The sequence below is a fragment of the Fukomys damarensis genome, unplaced genomic scaffold, assembly GCF_012274545.1.
Source record: "Fukomys damarensis isolate Sample0158 unplaced genomic scaffold, DMR_v1.0_HiC HiC_scaffold_37, whole genome shotgun sequence".
Classification (NCBI taxonomy): domain Eukaryota; kingdom Metazoa; phylum Chordata; class Mammalia; order Rodentia; family Bathyergidae; genus Fukomys; species Fukomys damarensis.
In genome coordinates this window covers 5,070,803-5,077,324 of record NW_022900949.1, presented here as the reverse complement: position 1 = coordinate 5,077,324, position 6,522 = coordinate 5,070,803, and positions in this window count along the sequence as shown.

The following is a 6,522-nucleotide window of genomic DNA, read 5'->3' as shown; positions in this document are numbered from 1 at the left end:
AAAAAAAAAAAAAGAAATTAACAATCAGAGAAAAAAAATAAAGGTAAATCCACTAGAATTACAGTAGCATTGTCAACACAACCCTTAAATTGTGCATATGAAAGCCAGAAGAGCTTCGAGTAAAGTATTTCAACCACTAAGGGCAAACAACTTCCAACCCAGATTAACATATCCAAAAAAAGCTTCCCTTTAACACAGCAATAAGGGCCTCTCACAGACAAGATCAGATCAAGAGATATATGACTATGAAGCCAGATCTCCAGAAAATAGTCAAGAATATTCTAGGTGAAACCATGAAACCAATACAGTGAAAAAACCAAGATGAAATGAAAACACCGAGCAAGGTCAATGGTTCAAGAGTAGTCAAAATGATTTAAGTCTGTTTCCTCTCCACCATAGTTCTGTAGACAACTGTGGACTTCCCACCTCAGAGAAGAATCATCTCCTAAGTGGTCTGCTTTAACACAAGTATCCTTTGCATCTTTGGGTGTATGGAGGACACGCTCCTGACCGTGGTGGTCTATGATTGGTCTGTGGCCCTCTGTAACCCAATGAGTTTCCCAGCCATCATAACCATTGCCTTTGTGAAGTCACAGTCTTGATTTTTATTTTTGCTCATCTTTTTGGACTTTCATCTGCATACTTTTACCATGCTAAGATATGCCTACTTCAAGGATTGCTAGTTTCTTATGTACCCTGCCCTCATCCTTAATCTTCACTATCTGGATAACTTCCCCAGTTCCACAGTGAAAATTGATGGTACCATATTCTTTTGCCCCTCCATCTTATGGATTATTTTGTCATATTAAAATTGTTTCATCATCTAAAACTCATTAGCTGATAGAAAAATATCATACCTTTTCTACTTTTTAGTCCCATCTGTCAGTTCCTTGCGTATTTTGTTCAACAGGTTTCACGGTGCATATTGATTCAGCTTTCTTAAATTTTACCAGAAACCATGTGACAGCCGCAGTGACGTGTACCTTAGTCACTTCTGTGTCGAATCTCTTCACAGTCTGAGTAAACTAAGTAAATATAACTACCCTGAGAAGAATGCAGTAGAATCTCAGGAGCTCTAAGCTATTTGCTTACGTTATGGCGACAATTTCGTGGATTTAATTCCATAGTGCAATGCTGGGAAGATGAAGAGGGAACTCTAAAATTGAGCATACATTTTCAGCTTGGAAAAATGAAAAATTCCAGAAGATATATAATGTTGAGTGACTCACAACGCTATCAAAGTCGTGCAAGTGTGTGCAGATCAAGTATATTTTGTTAAAAGTGTAATTTTGTTATGTGTATTTTACTTCAAAAATAAAGGAAAATCGCTATTGAAATATTGTATATCGATGACAGAAATGATTAGAACAAATAGCTTTAACTGAGTAAATGCAAAACCCAAAACCTCTTGTGGACACTTGCATTCTTACCATCCTTTCCTTCCATTAGTGTTTGGAAGTCCTAAGAGATTGCAATGGAATAATTTGACTTAAGAGCAAGCTCTGTGAACTGAGCCCCCAAGGTCACAGAGAAGTTAATAATCAGCCTCCAGTAATTTGGAGACTCCAGTCCTGTGTCCAGCACCACACCTGTGTCCTAGGCTCTATCGTTATCTGTATTGTGAAGCTCCAACGTGTTTTTGTATAAATTTACATCCCAAGGACAGAGCCTGAATCTTCACTGAGCAGCAGACACAAGAGGGATTTGGGATCTGCTCTCTGACTATAATCCAACAGAGAAATAGCATTAGCCAGTAAGTGCAAAGGGATCTTACAGAAAAGAGATAGATACTTAAATGATCATTTCCTTATCCTGAAGAGAAGCTTGACATACTTGATAGTCAGATGTGAGTGTATAAATATGAAAAATATCAGTTATAAGGAACAGAGATTTTTGTGATCTTGGTTGTAGTGGGAAGAAAGTATTATTTCAAATTTGCTTTCTACACACCCTGTTTCTACTTCCATCTCACCCATACCAGCAGGAAACGGGCCCTTCTGCAATGTCTCCTAAGTGCTCCAGAATGATTTTAAACATAATGATCAGAATCAGAGGAAGATAGTAACCATAACATCAGGAACTGGATTTGAGGGCTTCCTATCTTCCAGGCACTGAGCGATTTCTTCTATGTGACTCATTTTATTTCACATTCTATATCTTCTTGGAGTTATATTTGCTTACACTGTTATAACTTGTAAAAAAAATGGCAGAATCTGTCATTTTAATAGCACCTGAATTAGGTTGTTATGTAGAAAAAGGACTTGATGGAAATTTTATAGCAGTGAGCTCAAATGTCAGAAAAACAGAGCATGCTCAAATAAAAAACCTAATATTGAATCTCCTACTTCTAGGAAAAGAAGAGCAAATCAAGAAGAAACCAAGTCTAAAGCCCATACAAGGGAGGTAATTGGAAAGGTTACAGCGGAAATTAATGCAGTCGAGACTAAGACATCTGACAGTTGCTGACTAGTTAAGGTGTAAGTGTGTTTAATTGAAGGCTATTCCCATTTTCCTCAAGTGTATGAGCGTTTGCAAATAATATAGCTACCCCCTCATTTTTTCTGGGTTTCTTTTGCATGGAGAACTGTTTTCCATCCTTTTAGTTTCAGTCTATCAGTTTTTTGTGAACTAGGTGCATTTCTCATATACAGCATGTTGTTGGATTTTGCTTCTTAATCAGTTCTGCCACTCTGTTTCTTTTGATTGGTGATTGAGGCCACTGCATCGATCATTATAACTGATGTATATTGACAACATTATCAAGTTATTTTCCTGTTGTTGGATCTTTTTTATTTTTCCTCCTCTCCCTTTAATTTCCTACCTTGCCTGATGAAATATTTGGATTTTCTCTCTCAGGCCTCATGGAGTTGTGACCCTCATTGTCTTTTCTAGGATATTTTAAAAAATTGTTTGTAGTGCTATTTGGTATTTGTGAAGTATCTCTGGTGTTCTTTGTCATGGAAGTATCTTATTTCCCCATCAATTTTGAAAGATAGTTTGCAGGATACATCAATCTAGGTTTGAGGTTGTTTTCTTTTAAGGCTTGAAATACCTAATTCCAGGCTCTCATTGGCTTGAGGGTTTGTGTTGAAAAGTCAGCTGTGAATCTTATGCGCTTTCCTTTGCATGTCATTTGTTTCTTTTTTCTAACTGCTTGTACTATTTTGTTCTTCTGTTGGGTCTCATGATCTCATGATCTTGACTAGTATAAGTCTTGACCTAAGTTTTTTTTATCATGATTAGCTGGAGTCCTATATACCTCACTTATCTGTATGTGAAGCTCTTTTGCTCTATTTGGGAAGTTTTCTATCATTAATTCTGTGAACAGTTTTTTTGTGTGTGTCATCTGTACTTTGTCCTGCTTTTTCATGAACTCTTAGTCTTATTCTTTTTTTGCAGCATCTAGGAGCCACTGGATTGATTTCTCATGGTCCCCCACTATTTTTGAGATGTTACTTTTCATGATCACTGACTGCCATCCTGTCTTCTATATCCATATTCTGTCTGCTGTGCATACTTTCAATACAGTTTTAAATCTCTTGGATAACAGTTTGAATCTGTTTCTTGGTTTCCATTTCTTTCTTATGCTAAACATTCATAGCTGCCGTCATGGTCTTGAACTCATCTATTTTTTTTAAATCTCTTTCTCTTCTAGAGACTCTAATCATGTGTTTTATTCTGCTCATCATCTCTGTAGTTATCTGGGAAATTATTTCTCTTTTAAATTTTTCTAGAGCTTCATTCATCTGTTTTTGTTTTTGTTTTTTCTGTGCTATCAGGCTGTCCCAGTGAATGATTGTCAGACTTTTCCACTTCATTTCCCCCAGAATTTGCCATTGGTAAGCTGGAAGAGTGGGTTTGTGTCTTGCTTAAATGTCTTTCCATTTCTATTATTGTTGTTGGCACACTTCTTGGTTTAATTCCTGTGTTGCTACTTTGATTTGTTTATTGTAATGATCTTTGTTCCTTGTATTTAGGACCCTTATGGAATGATTATTTCTCAGAGGTGTCATCCAGATATAGCTGGTATTTATGTTTTGAGAGTCTGACTCTGGGGCAATCTCATTTTCACTGTATCAGGAAGGGTAACTGATTAGATCCATCACAACACTAGCCCAAGTGATAAAATCAGCGATAACAACAGAATCAAGCACAGCTTAGACCATGACAATTTCTGGTAGTTGTTCATCTATCGCCTTTAACTGTATGAAATAAACCAAATTGAGGACTAGCCCAAAATATGTTTATAGTGAATCAACTTTTCGATCTAGTAACTTTACCTTTCAGGATTTGGATTTAGAATGAGTAAGATCCTCTCACTGTTCTTCATTTCTGCTGTATCTTCTGGAGCTCAGGACAATGACATTAAAACCCCATGTGCCTCTGCAGTGTGGATCCAGTCACAAAGCCAACCAGGAGGCCAGAGGGCAGGGGGAGCTTCAGGCACCTGTGCAGCTCTGGTCCTCACTGATTGCTGGTGGTTAGGAGAGCTGCATTGGGGTGGCGACGTGTTGACAGCTTCAGGCAGCTCTGGTCCTCACCATTGGCATGCAGCGGGAAGGCCTGGATGCACAGATGGAGTATTTTCTTCTCACTTTTCAACATATTTATGTGGGAATGTTATTAATTACTCAGGAGATCTACCCTCAATTTAAAATGCATCTAGTAGGAATATATTCATTTGATATTTTTAATGATGCTTCCTTACCCTAGAGTTGGGAAATACTACATGAAAGCATTTATTGGCTTTGCAATAATAGCTCCGATTAATAAGAAAAGAAGCATCTATCATATGGCAGTTGTTACTCCATGTATTTATATCAACTAGAAATCAACTCAGGTGTCAGTGCTGAGTTGCAGAGATGGAAATAATCTGCAGCAGATCACAGAAATAATGAGGGAAAGAGACAGGATTCAAAATTAAATCGTTCGTCTCTGTGTCTGATTCATGAATGTTTTTGTTTGTTTGTTTGCAAGCATAACAACTTTTTCAGCAGAGCTTCAGGGTTCTAAACCACAGTTTTGTCTGAGAAACATTAAGTACTTTCTAATTTCCTAAGCAATAATGAAATCAAGTCTTGAGTTGATTTCTCATACTTGTACCCATTAAGTTTATTAGTACATTTTAGGTATACAATATGCTGAAATTCATCATTGGGAATTTGTATGTTTATGTGATATCTCTTGGTTCTCGTTTTTTTCACATTCCCTAGCCATCCATTCAACCTCTCTACCCTCCTATTTACAAGGACTTTGTTTCCATTTTTTTCTTATTTCATATTCATTCCTTTCCCAGGCCCTCCCACTTAGCCTTTCCCCTTTGGAACTTTTTTACCTATTTCACTTTATACATTATACATTCTGATTCTTATTTAAATTTTCAGTTTCTCATACCAGAGAAAACATTCAGTATTTACACATTTGTGTCCCATTTATTACACTTAATAGTATGGCCCCAATGTGCATTCATTCAGTTATACATGTCTCTAGTTTCTCATTCTTTATTGAGCAGTAGCCAGGCCTCTCTGGACCATGGCTATAGCGGCCTTTGAGTTCCTCTAAAGGTAAATATGGTGAAATGCATCTTGGGATACAAATTTGCTAGGTGCCCCTTATTGAAGGAGCAGGGAGTGAGAATTAAGATGTGTTATGTGTATGTACATCATCCCATGATTACCATACATATGTATTAATAAAATTTTAAAATAACCATATATATAGAAAGCAAGTATTTTTACATACCCCTGATATGTATATTTATTCAAACTCTGATTGCACTAATTATGATGATATTAACACAGATTCTTTTACTCACCAATTTAATACCCACTAATGTATCCTATAAATGCCTTTGGTCACATATGTGTGAGAATGTTCTCTAAATTTCCCCCAGAAATGGACCAATTAAATATATTATGATGCATCTGTGCAATGATATACTGTACAAAGATTCCAATGTTGGACAATTTTCTTATGTGAAATTGTAAAAGGTAATTATTCCCCACTTATGGAAACAATAGAAGCAAAGTGCAGAGCAGTGTATAGTATGGTCTCAGTTGTTTTGAATAAATTAAAGGATATATACATATATATTTTTAAAACTAAGCCAAAATACCATCAATTCTTGGGGAGTTTTTTTTTTTGTGTGTGTGTGTGTTGTTGTTTTGTTGTGCTGGGGATTTCATGCAGAGTCTTTGCACTGAGCTAAACCCTAAGCCATTTTTGAGACAACAAATTGCTCCCTCACCAAGTTTGCGAGACATATCTCAGTCTTGTGATCCATCTGTCTCACTTCCCCAGAGAGCTTTGGTTACAGGCCTGGGCCACCATCCCCTGCTCCTGGGTTTCTCTTTAATGGAAGATTTTGTTATTCATTCACTACATTTACAGTTTTTGGTCTTTTTAGATTTCTATGTCCTTGGAATTTAATCTTTCTAGATTGTGTGTATCAAGGAATTTATACTTAACTTCTAGGATATCCAATATTTTATGTGTAAAATCAAGTAATATTTTCTTGTAATC